A 12,313-nucleotide genomic window follows, 5' to 3' on the forward strand; every position below is an offset into this window, starting at 1 on the left:
CTCCCCTCTCCTTCCTCCTCTCCCCTCCTCTCCCCTCCTCTCTCCTCCTCATTTCTCCGTTTCCTTTCCCAGTAATCCAGCAGTTGCCTACTGAGTGCTAGATGTTGTGACAGGCTTTGGGAATACAGAAACCAACAAAGCAGTTTTGATGCCCTCCATGAGGTCACCGTCTATTGGTATAGGGGAGGGACAAAAGTAACATTTGTTTTGTGCAAGACATAAAGCTAGCTTCGTGAAAGACATAAATTTCTTGTTTTGTGCAAGACATAAATTTAGAAATAAAATCAACAACTAAAATACTGTACTAAATACTAAATTAGGCCAGGCGCGGTGGTTCATGCCTGTAATCCCAGCACTTTGGGAGGCTGAGGCAGGCGGATCATGAGGTCAAGAGTTCAAGACCACCCTGGCCAAGATGGTGAAATGCTGTCTCTACTAAAAATAAAAAAATTTGCCAGACGTGGTGGCGGGTGCCTGTAATCCCAGCTACTTGGGAGGCTGAGGCTGGAGAATCCCTTGAACCTGGGAGGTAGAGGTTTCAGTGAGCCGAGATTACACCACCGTACTCCAGCCTGGATGACAGAGTGAGACTCTGCCAAAAAAAAAAAAAAAAAAAAAAACCCAGAAAAGAAAACAAACAAAAAACCCAAAAAACTAAATTAGATACATGAGCAAAATACTGAAAATACTGTGATCTCATATAACATTTTGCAAATAGCTCTGCTGGGCAGAGACTGAGAAAATTTATTGAAGAGTGCTTGTGCGGCATCTTAGGAGATGCATTAGCCTGTTAGAAAGAACTAAATGGGGGAAAGGCATTTTATGGCAAGGAACTGGCTCTGTGGAAGTCACATACGTATTAAGGAGCACAGGTTTCTTGAGCATGGCCAGATATTTAATGTCCCCAGAACATAGATTAAGAGTGGCAGAAGTATGGGCTAATGAGACTATAAAGGTCAAATTATGACTCTTTTTTTTTTTTTTTTTTTTTTGCTGTGTTAAAAGTTTAGGTTTTATTATTTTGTAAATGAGGGAAAATAAAGGTGTTGAGCAGAAAAATGACGTGTTTTAGGAAGAAAATTCTTACAGTATTCTGATTACTGAACTGCTAAAGAGAGGCTGGAAAACCAGGGAGAGGGGTTTGTAAGAAACCAGGTGAGCAATAGATGACAATTACCTGAATCAAAACAGTAGAGGCACTGGGACAAGATCAGAGAATGGAATCAAGAGATATTTCTGAAACAAAATTGGCAGAGGCATGAAATTTCGACTTTTTAGTGGAAGGTAGTAAGTGCAATGCTAGCAGTCACAGAGAACAACTAGATGCCAGGGGAGAGGGACCCAGTTGGGTCTGGGCAGAAGCAGAGGAGGTGACATCTAAGATAAGTCTTAAAAGAGAGAAGAAACAAGTTACATGAAAAAGAAGAAAAGCCAGAAAAAGAAGAGAAAACAGATTGTGGCAGCAGGGCTCTCCAAACACCAAAGACGCTCTAGTAAGAGGCATGGCCATGAGAAACAGAGCAGCTGCTGGCTTTGCTTTAATTAGTATACAATTATTGGTGGAGAAAGTCTGGTGGGAGGTAAGGTGGGAAGGAATCAGTCACTGGAGACTTCTGGTTAATGTCCTCATCCTTTCTTTCCCTGAACATCACTCTTACCCTGTGTAGCTGGGACTACAGGTGTGCACTGTTGCGCCTGAGTAACTTTATATTTTGTAGAGATAGGGTGTCACTATTGCCCAGGCTAGTCTTGAACTCCTGGGCTCAGTCAAGTTTCTCTCCTCAGTCTGCCAAATTGCTGGTATTTCAGGTGTGAACCACCATGCCCAGCCCCTTCTTCAATTTATACCAGTCTTTAGGCCTAAAACAGTCTTTTATCAACTGCTAAGACTTCCTTCTTTTTAAAATATGATCAGAACTTTTATCTTTCGCAGCAGGCATCCTAGTTTCATGTTTTTCGGGGAAATTTGTATAGATTCACACTCACTAAAAATGTTATTTTGGGCTGTTTTATAGATGTATAATGCACCATTTATTCATTCAGTACATAGTTAGCAAGTAAAAGGGAAGAACCAAGATTCATTCTACGCCTTCTTTTGTTGGCGTTCAAGCACACTAACAATGTGTTCTCTTGTTGGACAAACGTTAAAGAAAAAGATACCCTCCTTATCAGGTTGTCATAGTTCTCTGCGCTTACAAGTGTCCTGCAACATTTGATGATTTCTTCTCAAGCTTTGCTTCCCGAAAGGAAAAAGGGCAAGAAAAGAGTAAACTTTGTAACCTGTAATCTGTATAGTATGTTCCAAAACGCTTTAGCTCAGATATTTTAGATACCTTTCTGATCACATGCTATAGTTAGAATCAATTTTCTTTTCTTAAAAGCTTGAAAGTTAATTAATTGAACTATGACTTGGGGACACAATGAAAACAATTCCCCCATCCAATTAAACAATAGCTGGGATCTGAAAAAATAGCTCTTCTTGAAAATTTTACAACTGGAATCATAGAACTTTATTTGCTTTTATATTCATTGTCCCATAATATCCTCTTCTAATTGGAAGTTTGGTTCTGATCATTTGGATATAGGCTCAGGGAGCTCAGGAAAGTAGTATGTTGCCTTTGATTAACTCTTCAGGATTCTCCAACTCAACAGGCAAAGTTTTAGTAACAGCATAGGCACCCACAGTTTTAGGTACTAGGGATTTAAGGCCCGTTGTTTAAGAGTATTAATTCAAATTCGGCAGCCCTGGTTCTGGGCGGCTTGCCGCCTTTGTCAACATCCTCTGATTCAGAATATCCTAATATAAAGCCTGGAGATAGTCATAAGGAGGTGAATGCAATCTTTACATGTACTATATTTTATTTTTGTAGAAGTTCCGGAGATAGTATTTTACCCATATACAAATTAGAGTCTTGGTGTGCTAAGTATTTTTGGCACAAAAATCTCTGAGGGGATTTTTAGAACTAAATACGGCTAAAGGGAAAGATAATTGGAATAGGTTGGCCTTTCCACACTCCTCGAGGTGTGGTGTGTGACGTGTTTTTCACTATCTGCTCAAGGAAGCACTGGTTTATCTCAGAAACATTCCTGCATAAGTGCCAAATACAGTCTTGTCTCTTGTTCTGGACTGGACTGTACCACTCCATGTGGCTGTGATACACTGGAGCACATTTGCCTAATGCCTCTGGTATCTTTTCCTTGATTAAAATTGTTATTAGTTCCACACTGTCTTCCTAGGTCTGTCTCTGGGGGTCAGGCAGATTTGGTCACCCAACGGCTAGAGCAACCACTTGACTAGGTGAACTCTATTGGCAGTGGGGCATATGGGGACAAGTCAGTATCCCACGAGTGATCAAAGACAATCTGGATATCAGGACCCTAGTTTAGCCCAGGCCTCACACACAAAAGATCCTCCCTTGAGAAGCTCAATAGTTGCCCCTCAAATAGTTTTCCATAGGATTGGACTTCAGTTGTGACCTGTCACTATAGTAGACATGCTATCTGTGCTTTTGTTTCTTCCTAGTTTGTGAGTTTTCTCCGTTCTCTATTGTGTAAATGTCTCTATTTTTTTCTATCTGAATCAAACTTGTACTTTCCAACCATCTAACTTTCTCAACCCCGTTTACCACCATCACCAGTCCAGTCAGACCATTTTCTATACTCTGCTCTAAAATCTCCACTTACAGTAATGTAGCAACACCAGCAAACACAATAATCAATTATACACGTGCATTTCATAACACCCCTCCAGGAGCCATGCTTCCTCTTCCCTCCCAGCTCCCATTCTAATCATTTATTCATTTGTTAAATTGTGGGAGATCATCTAATATTCTCTCTCTCTCTAATCTTCGTATTTACTTTATTCGTTTTGGTGTTTTGCTGTTTTAACAAGAGCTTTGAAAGAAAACACCCAGGCAGTATGCTTTATAGATTTATCAAAACAACAAAAGTTGTTGAACTGGGTGCTCTTGACCATCCTGCTCTCTGATTCCTCAACATGAGATTTCACCTGTGCATTCTGATACCTTGCTGAGCTTTCACTTTTCGTTAATGACCTAATTGTGTAGTTTTCGCTGTGTTTGCATGCTTGTTCTCTTCCCTCCCTCCCTCCTTTCCCTTTCTCCTTCCTTCCTTCCTTCTTTCCTTCTTTCCTTCCTTCCCTCTTTCCTTCCTTTTTCCTTCTCTTTCTGCCTCTTTCTCTCTCTTTCTTTCTTCCTTCTCTTTCTTTCTTTTTTTTTTTTTAGCAACCTCACTCAACTCCCAGTTGCTCACCCATTTGGCCACATGTATCCTAGGCTGCAGTAAGATACTTTCTTGCTTTCCTGCTGCTGCTCCAATCCTTTGGGATCTATACAGACAGGAGGAGTCTCAGACATGAGTTATTTTAGATTGTCTGAGAAGATCTAATTGAGGGTCAAAGTAGTGGATGTTGTGGGAGGGCATTTGTCACTGGATGAGATGACTCTCGCCATATGCTCTCGAAGGAGAAAACAAAGGCTGTAGACATAGATGAACATGATTTTATAGATTTATTTTTAAAATCTTCCTGTGGATCTAAGCAACACAGCAGAAGCAGTGAAATTGAAGGGAAGGGGGAAATTTCCATTCCTTAAAAAAGAAGAATCATTTCAAGTTCTAACTAGATTTGGGAAAATAAGATATTTGAAATAAATTAAAGGCTTCAAGATGTGTGATAAAGAGAATGCTGGAATTAATAATACACCACAGTTGGAATGTCTACCTCTCCTTTGTTCAATGTTTTTCTTTGATTAAAAAATATACTTACATGTTTTTTAATTTTGAAAATATCAGAAACTAAAAATCCAGTATTCTACTATGCAGAGATGAGAGTATGTTGATACCTGACCTTTTAACTATATTCAAAAATACTCATCTTACAAAATTGGAATCATATATTATCTGCAGTTTGGTTTTTAACCCCCCTGCTTTTGCTTACCTAAAGTTTACATCTCATGACTCTTGAAAGTAATCGTTTTTAATCAATATCTAATATATCATAAGAATTGATATATTCCATTTTCAGTTTTCCTGGCAGTTATAAACAATTTTGTACAAAAATGGTGTACACATTACACATACCCCTATCTCACTAATGAGTTTCTTACAAAAGGACCCTCAATGTGTCTCTGAGAATTGGGCCCCATTCTCTGCAAATGCTTTTCTCCCATATATTATCATGTTGGATTCCCATATTTCACTCAGATTATTGCTCAAATGTTACCACACCAGAGAGACATTTCCCTGAACACCTATGCAAAATGTAGTATCCGCTGCTTCCAAAGTCATTTGTCTTATCCTGCGTTATTTTTGTCTTAACATTCAGTAGTACTTAATATGTAATGTTAATTTGTCTACTTGTTGACCATTTATCTCTACCTGCTAGAATTGAAGATAAACGAGGCAGAAATTCTGTTTTGTTAAACACTTTATTCCTAGTGTCTCAAACAGTGCCTGGGACATAGTACATGATCAATAAATATTTGTTCAGTGAATAAATGCATAAAAACAAAGAAACACAAAACTGTTGGACATATAAATAAGTTGCCTTACAGAAAGCCTGTTTTAATTTGTATACTCATATGCAATGTATGAGAATACTCATTTTACAATGGAATAACCCACTTTGAATATTAGTTTTTAAATGATAAAAAAATAAAAATGTACACTATATATCAATGTTGCTTTAGGTTTTTTTTTTTTTTTTTTTTTTTGAGATGCAGTCTCGTACTGTCACCTGGGCTGGAGTGCAATGGCATGATCTTGGCTCACTGCAACCTCTGCCTTCCGGGTTCAAGTGATTCTCCTGCCTCAGCCTCCCGAGTAGCAGGGATACAGGTGCCTGCCACCACGCCCGGCTAATTTTTTTTTATTTTTAGTAGAGACGGGGTTTCACTGTGTTGGCCAGGCTGGTCTTGAACTCCTGACCTTGTGATCTGCCTGCCTCCACCTCCTAAAGTGCTGGGATTACAGGCATGAGCCACCGTGCCCAGCCATAGTTTTTTTTTTTTTTTCCTCATCTCTTTCTCTTCTTTATCCATTATTTTTTAAATTAAAGTGTTTGCTCCTTTTTTTTCCTTTAAAACGATATGCAAGAGGTGTTATGCATTAATTATGTTGAAATTTTTCACATTTTTATAGACATGTTTCCCTCTTTCATAATATCATTTTTATTTTAGATTCAGGGAGTACATGTGCAGGTTTATTACATGGGTATAGTGTAGGATGCTGAGTTTTGGGTATGAATGATCCTGTCACCCAGGTAGTGAGCATAGTACCCAATACATTTAGCCCTTTCCTCCCTCCCTCTCTTCTCCCGTCTAGTGACCCCCAGGGTCTGTTGTTTCCATCTTTATGTCCATGTGTACCTGGTGCTTAGCTGCCACTTATAAATGAGAATACACAGTATTTGGTTTTCTGTTCCTGCACTAATTCACTAAAGATAGTGGCCTCCAGCTGCATCTATGTTGCTGCAAAGGACATGATTTTATTCTTTTTCATGGCTGTGTAGTATTCCATGGTATATATGGACCATATTTGCTTAATCCTGTCCACCACTGATGGGTACCTAGGTTAATTCCATGTCTTTGCTATTCTGAATAGTGCTGAGATGAACACACAAGTGCGTGTGTCTTTTTGGTAGAACACAGAATTTACTCTTAAGTTTTCCTTATGTTTTGTGACATTTTAGATTTAAAAACATGTGAAATCAAATATCAGAAGATTTCTTGCAGCAAGCTTACCTCTATTGTTGCTATGGATTTCAAACACAACTCCTATTTTTTAAAGTTTGTCATTCATTTCACTATTGTAATTTTCCAGCGTCATTTATCATCCTTACTTCATTTTTTTCTTTATCCACTATGCTTCCTTTTTTTTTTTTTTTTCTCCAAGTTCTTACTTTTATTTTAAGCTGTTTCTTCCTTCTTGTCCTATATGATAGGGATCACGGCTTTGTGAATTTTATTTAAAATCCCTGTTTTCACCTGTTTTAATAGCAATATATTTATCTTTTGCTCTCCTTTTAAAAATGTTCTTATCCCATGTTCTCTGTAGTATTTTTATATAGGCTCCACCTTTATATTTGTTTTCTATTGGCTCAACACTCTGGATTAGCTTAGAGCTATCTAATGGCATGTTTACAAGCAGATAACACCTGTTGTTTTCTTACTATCCACTTCTTGCCCGGTTAAAGCCCATTCATGCTGATTAAATCCACTTCATGTTGCTCCAGCTGGGTGACACGCTGGTGTGCGGTCCTCCCAGCAGCTGGAGACCAGGGCACATCTGTGCAATCTGACTTTGCTCTCAATAGTAAGTAGGTCTCTTATGTCCCAAACCTTGTTATTTCACAAGCATGAAAAGCTACTATTCCTAATACTGTAAGTTCATTTCTTCACCATCTTCCTCTCTCTCCTACTATATACCTCATTTTAACAGATTTTGGCGGGATGTAATGTGTTACATGCCAGCCCTCCCTGCCCTGTCCTCCCCCAACCCAATCCCACTGCAACTTTCTGGTTTTGGGTACTAATGCCAAAATAGGAAGAGATGGTGATATAAGAGCACTGCACTATGGATCCCAAGAACCAGCACCTTCTATTGATACCCGATATAATTATGGCCATCCAAATGTTGGTGGAACAGGCCATAAATATGATGGCAGTTGATCAAGAAATCTTAAAATACCTTCTTAATTTTCAGATGGATAGGACTAATCTGTCTACATTGCAGACCACCTGTTGTTTTTCTTAGCCCAACATCATTAGTTTCAGAAGAATGGTAAAGATATTACCACTATTAATCTTAGTTTTTAGAATTGTTGAGAGATGTTCTTTTCAGTTTAAGTATTTTAACTATAAGTTAGCTGACACCAACTTATGACGGTGGACTGCTAACCAGATGTCATGGAAACTAAAATTTTTATAGCAATATTTATCAGGCCTTTCATTTTAGTTCAACTCTTCCTCCATCCCAAAATGACTATCTTTCAAGACATTCCAAATGATTGGACAAATGTATAGATGCATAATAGAATTAGAGTAGAAAATACCAACATGACATAATAAGTAGCAAGTATTTTGTTGTTATGTGATGTTTAGAAATTATGTCTTTGTAACTTCATATATTATTGTTATATCTTACCATTTTGAATGGCCTTTTATTTCAAGTATAATTTTAATTATTTTCATATTTATTCTAACTTAGCATCTCTAAATACACATCATAGGGTTTTACTGGTAGAATTATCTAAGCTATTGAGATGTTTTTCAAATTAGATGAACTTAGTGAAAAATGTTCTTCAGTGTTTGATAAAATCACCATGACATGTGGAGCAGTGGACATTATCCCCATGAAATGATGGTGGAAACTGACCAGCTTTTTTCAGTAGCGTCCTGGTAGTGATCTTTTCAATGCAAGATACAACACTTTTCAAATGGGATTTTTTCTGTAACCCATATGTAATTCAGAATGTCTGTGGTTGTTTTAGTCAACTGGCCATTAAAAAAAATACATTATGGACTGTGAACTCACCAAGGCCCTTTCAAGTGCTGATGTATGTTTTATGTTTTACGTAGGTTATTAGTGACCTTTTTGCACTTTTATCAGAAAGTCCTTTGTTTCGTGCATGTACCTGTGTCAGAATAGAGGCCAGATCTTGGAGGTGTTTAATTGCAGACTTCTAATGCATAAGGCCTGCTGGCCTTGTTGACTTTTAAAAGTTATTTGTTAGTCTCAAATGAAACAAACAAACAAAAAACAAAAAAAGCTTGCTCTTTTTATAACAGAGTAAGATGAAACATGCAATGATAGGGTGGTGTTGAGTTGTAGAAATTTCTAAAAACTAGGTATTCCTCAAGCAGTAATCAGAATTTTTGATTTTCTGTATATCTATTGGCTAAAAAGCCAAAAATGGTTTTCAATAATGCCTGTTATCAATATATAAAACACCTGTAACAGAATCACTAAAAGACATCAAATTATTATTATTTAAAATTTATTGAGAGGCAATGTCAATGATTTTTCAAACTTATCAATAACTCCCTATTGTATATTGGAGAAAGTGGAAACTCTTAATTTCTGCCTTAACTCCCACCCATAACTGATTTCAACACTCCTATTACCACATTATTTGTTACTGCAGTTTTTAAAATTGACTCTATCCCTCAGACAGTATTATTTGGCCACTGTTTTCTTACACCTGTCTTATTTATTCTTGGATTTTTTTGGTTCATCTGTTTTATTTATGTCAGTGCCCACTTTGCAGACACTTGAGTTGGCCAGGTATCCATATGGAATATTGCCATTCCTGCGCTGTGCTGGATCAGACATGCCTTGTGGCATCACCAAGTAAACAGAGTGAGAAAACGTGGGTGTGGCAAATCCATATCTGAGTAACAGCCATTTTGGAGGGAAGAGACTGGCTAATCCAATCAGTATAAAAGCCTGTGCTTCTTAATTGGGTGGTACTATTCAAAAGCATGGATTTAATTTGAAATAAAATTGCCTGATGTTTCTGTATCATTGATTTATTGATGGTGGTGGCTACTGTTTTTTAGTGTTTTCAAGGAATACGAAAACTTACAGTATGAAATTTACACAAATCTGTAGTTGTAAAAGATTAGATTTTTCTGTAGTGTTTCTCCTATTTTCTGTTATTTTGAGTTCTCATTTAAAGAAATGTTAAAGAGAAAAAACATTTGTCTGAAATAGAGCTCAAAAGGATTCTCAACTATGATTCTCATAGTTGTTTTAATGAGAATTTAAACATACTATGATACTAAGATAGTATGTAATCTTTAAAGAGTTTAAAACCGTTATTCCTAGCCCCTAAAGTGATATTATTTTGATTTCCTTAAGCATAGAGAACTTTGTTTACAGTAGTTCTACTCTGCGATTAGATATAATAAACCAGCATTCTTTAAAAAACTCAAGCAAGACCTTGGAACCTGAGCTGTATGAGTAATACATATGTGATCCTGTGATCTATATGATATATTGTTTGTCATTTCTCTATTCCCAGCTTGAAATTTAACATAAAAAAAAGTTTCACTGCTTTATTCTAAATCCTGTTTGATCAACATGGAAAATATTGTTTTAGATTTCTTAATATAAAAAAAAATCTTTGACTGGATTAAATAGTAGTTACTGCAAAAAGACACTTGGAGTTTACCTTTAGTCACATCTTTAGCACATTTTCTATTAAAACATTTCTAGATTTTAGTGTCTGCTTGGTTTTGGTGATCTAAGCTGTAATAAGTAGCCTTGGGACCCCGAAGGCACGCCCCACACACTTATGCTGTGTGACCTAAGGTCACAAGTAATGGCTGCAAGCTAATTGATTGAGAAAGGGTTGTCTGGCGGGGCCTCTTTGCGTCCTCCCTTTACATTCCTAAGTTCTGTGAAAGAGGCACTAGTCGCTCAGCCTAGCAAGGAAGGAAAAAAGAGGAAGTTTCTCTCTGCGTTCTGATTACACTCTGAATTCCCTTGTAGTGAGCTTACTTCTCTCCACCCACTTCTTACCAAGAACTCCTTAACTCAAGGGTGAACAACTTAAAGCTTGATCCTACAGTTACCTGAAAAGTGATTTGAGTATTCATTGAACTGAAAGAGCAAATCGCCTACTTCAGGCGGTGGGAAGCGTATGGAAATTATATTAGAACTTCAGCAAAGTGCACAGCTGCATAATAGAGAAGCCGGCACTCAGATTGACAGGCAAATAAGCCAGCTTGTGGAAGGGGCCTCTGGGTGGCAGCTCTGGGCTTTTGGGTGTTGGACAACCATAGGCAAAACTGAAATGGAACAGGGGCAGAAAATAGCACACTTTTACTCTACGCAACTGTTGCTTTTTCATGGTGAGTGCAGATTTCAGATATTTTATTTAAAATGTACTTGCTATGTTGTAAAACAAGTTAGAAATCTGTTGTGCTTTGAGGGAAATTATAGCAAAAGCATTTCTTAGAAGTTCTTAGATGATATGGTTTTGTTTCTGCTTGATTTCACACTAATCTCGGTGATGCAGCCAGAAAAATACAGTATTTGTGTTGTCTTGCGTGTCCTTTTTCTGCAAATTGTCCTTTTGTTTAAATCATGCTTCTCTTCAACTTGAATCAACATTGTTTTAGGCAAATCATGTGTGGGATAGATGATGAAGGAACAACGGTGTGACAGAATATATGTAAACATTTCATTTAGTTCGACTTTGTGTCACTTATCCCCGGCTTCATGTTTTGCCGCCTTATCTTAGGAATATATAACGCAGTGTGTATGAAAAGGCTTTGTGTGAGAATTCCTGGCCAGTTGAAGGGTCAGGGCCTGTGCGTTATCTGACTGCCAGCAAGATCACTGGTGTGTCCTCTTATTTTTAACCTAAAATAGGAAAAAAAAAAAAAAGTACATCTTTACATATTAAAAAGTAAGTGTGTTTGATTTCAACAGTTCCCTTCTTGTAGTATGTGGATGTTATTCCTGGCAAAGAATTGTTTAAATTTCTTTTAGGAAGCGGCACGCAAACTTCTTTTGTTTCTTTTTGTCTTGTTTGCTCATATTTCATTGAAACTTTACACACTTTAAAAAAATTTGAAATGATACCAAGTCGTTTTTATTTCAGTGCAAATATTTTGAAAGTTGCCAGGCTTATGTTTTCTGGAAAACAATGTCTCAGAGTGTAAACTGTGTTTAACTCCCCGTGTAGTCATAATTCTATTTTAAATGTGCTTCTTATTTTAAAAATATCAGAGCCTATAGAGAATATTCCTAGAAATGTTAATAGAAATGTTTTTCTTCGGCAAAAAATGCAGGTTCAGTTTTACAATTTATTAAGTGCCAAGATATTATTGCTGTTGTTGACTTTGCTAAAAAAAGCAGTTAACAAGGTGACTGCGTTAGATGTTACTAACTGAGACGAAGTGAAAAGTGTGCTTTCACACTGTTGATCTGATGAAATATAGAGGTCTGTGTGGTTACTTTGTGCGTCACATTCATTTAAACTTTTTGAAGAGCAGCTGCTTAATACAAATTTTGTATACTCACTTAAAAAATAAAATATACTAGAGTAGGCTCTTGTTTCTGGAGACTTATACATTCTGTTTGCTAAAGTAAATTAATAAACTGAAAAAATATATTGGAGTTATTGTGAAGCTCCAAAACTTTTCAAAGGGAAGAAAGCTTTTAAGAAAAAATGAATGTGCTTTCAGTTATAAGGCAATTTTGAAGCATTACTTAGCTGTCTTTTGCAAAGATTTAAGGAAAAATCAAGTGTTGTAGAACTAAGTGATAGGCTTGGGTTTATACA

The 12,313-nt window shown here is 37.1% G+C and overlaps 1 long non-coding RNA gene across 1 annotated transcript in view; it reads left to right on the forward strand.

The window, feature by feature from the left end:
• Positions 1–10,619: 10,619 nt before the first annotated feature.
• LOC105543109 overlaps positions 10,620–12,313 on the forward strand; it is a 426,929-nt gene continuing 425,235 nt past the window's right edge. The window contains exon 1 of the long non-coding RNA XR_001006578.1: positions 10,620–10,874. This is a non-coding gene — a long non-coding RNA (uncharacterized LOC105543109). The remainder of the gene's footprint in view (positions 10,875–12,313) is intronic.

This window comes from Mandrillus leucophaeus, unplaced genomic scaffold (genome assembly GCF_000951045.1).
Source record: "Mandrillus leucophaeus isolate KB7577 unplaced genomic scaffold, Mleu.le_1.0 Scaffold275, whole genome shotgun sequence".
Lineage (NCBI taxonomy): Eukaryota > Metazoa > Chordata > Mammalia > Primates > Cercopithecidae > Mandrillus > Mandrillus leucophaeus.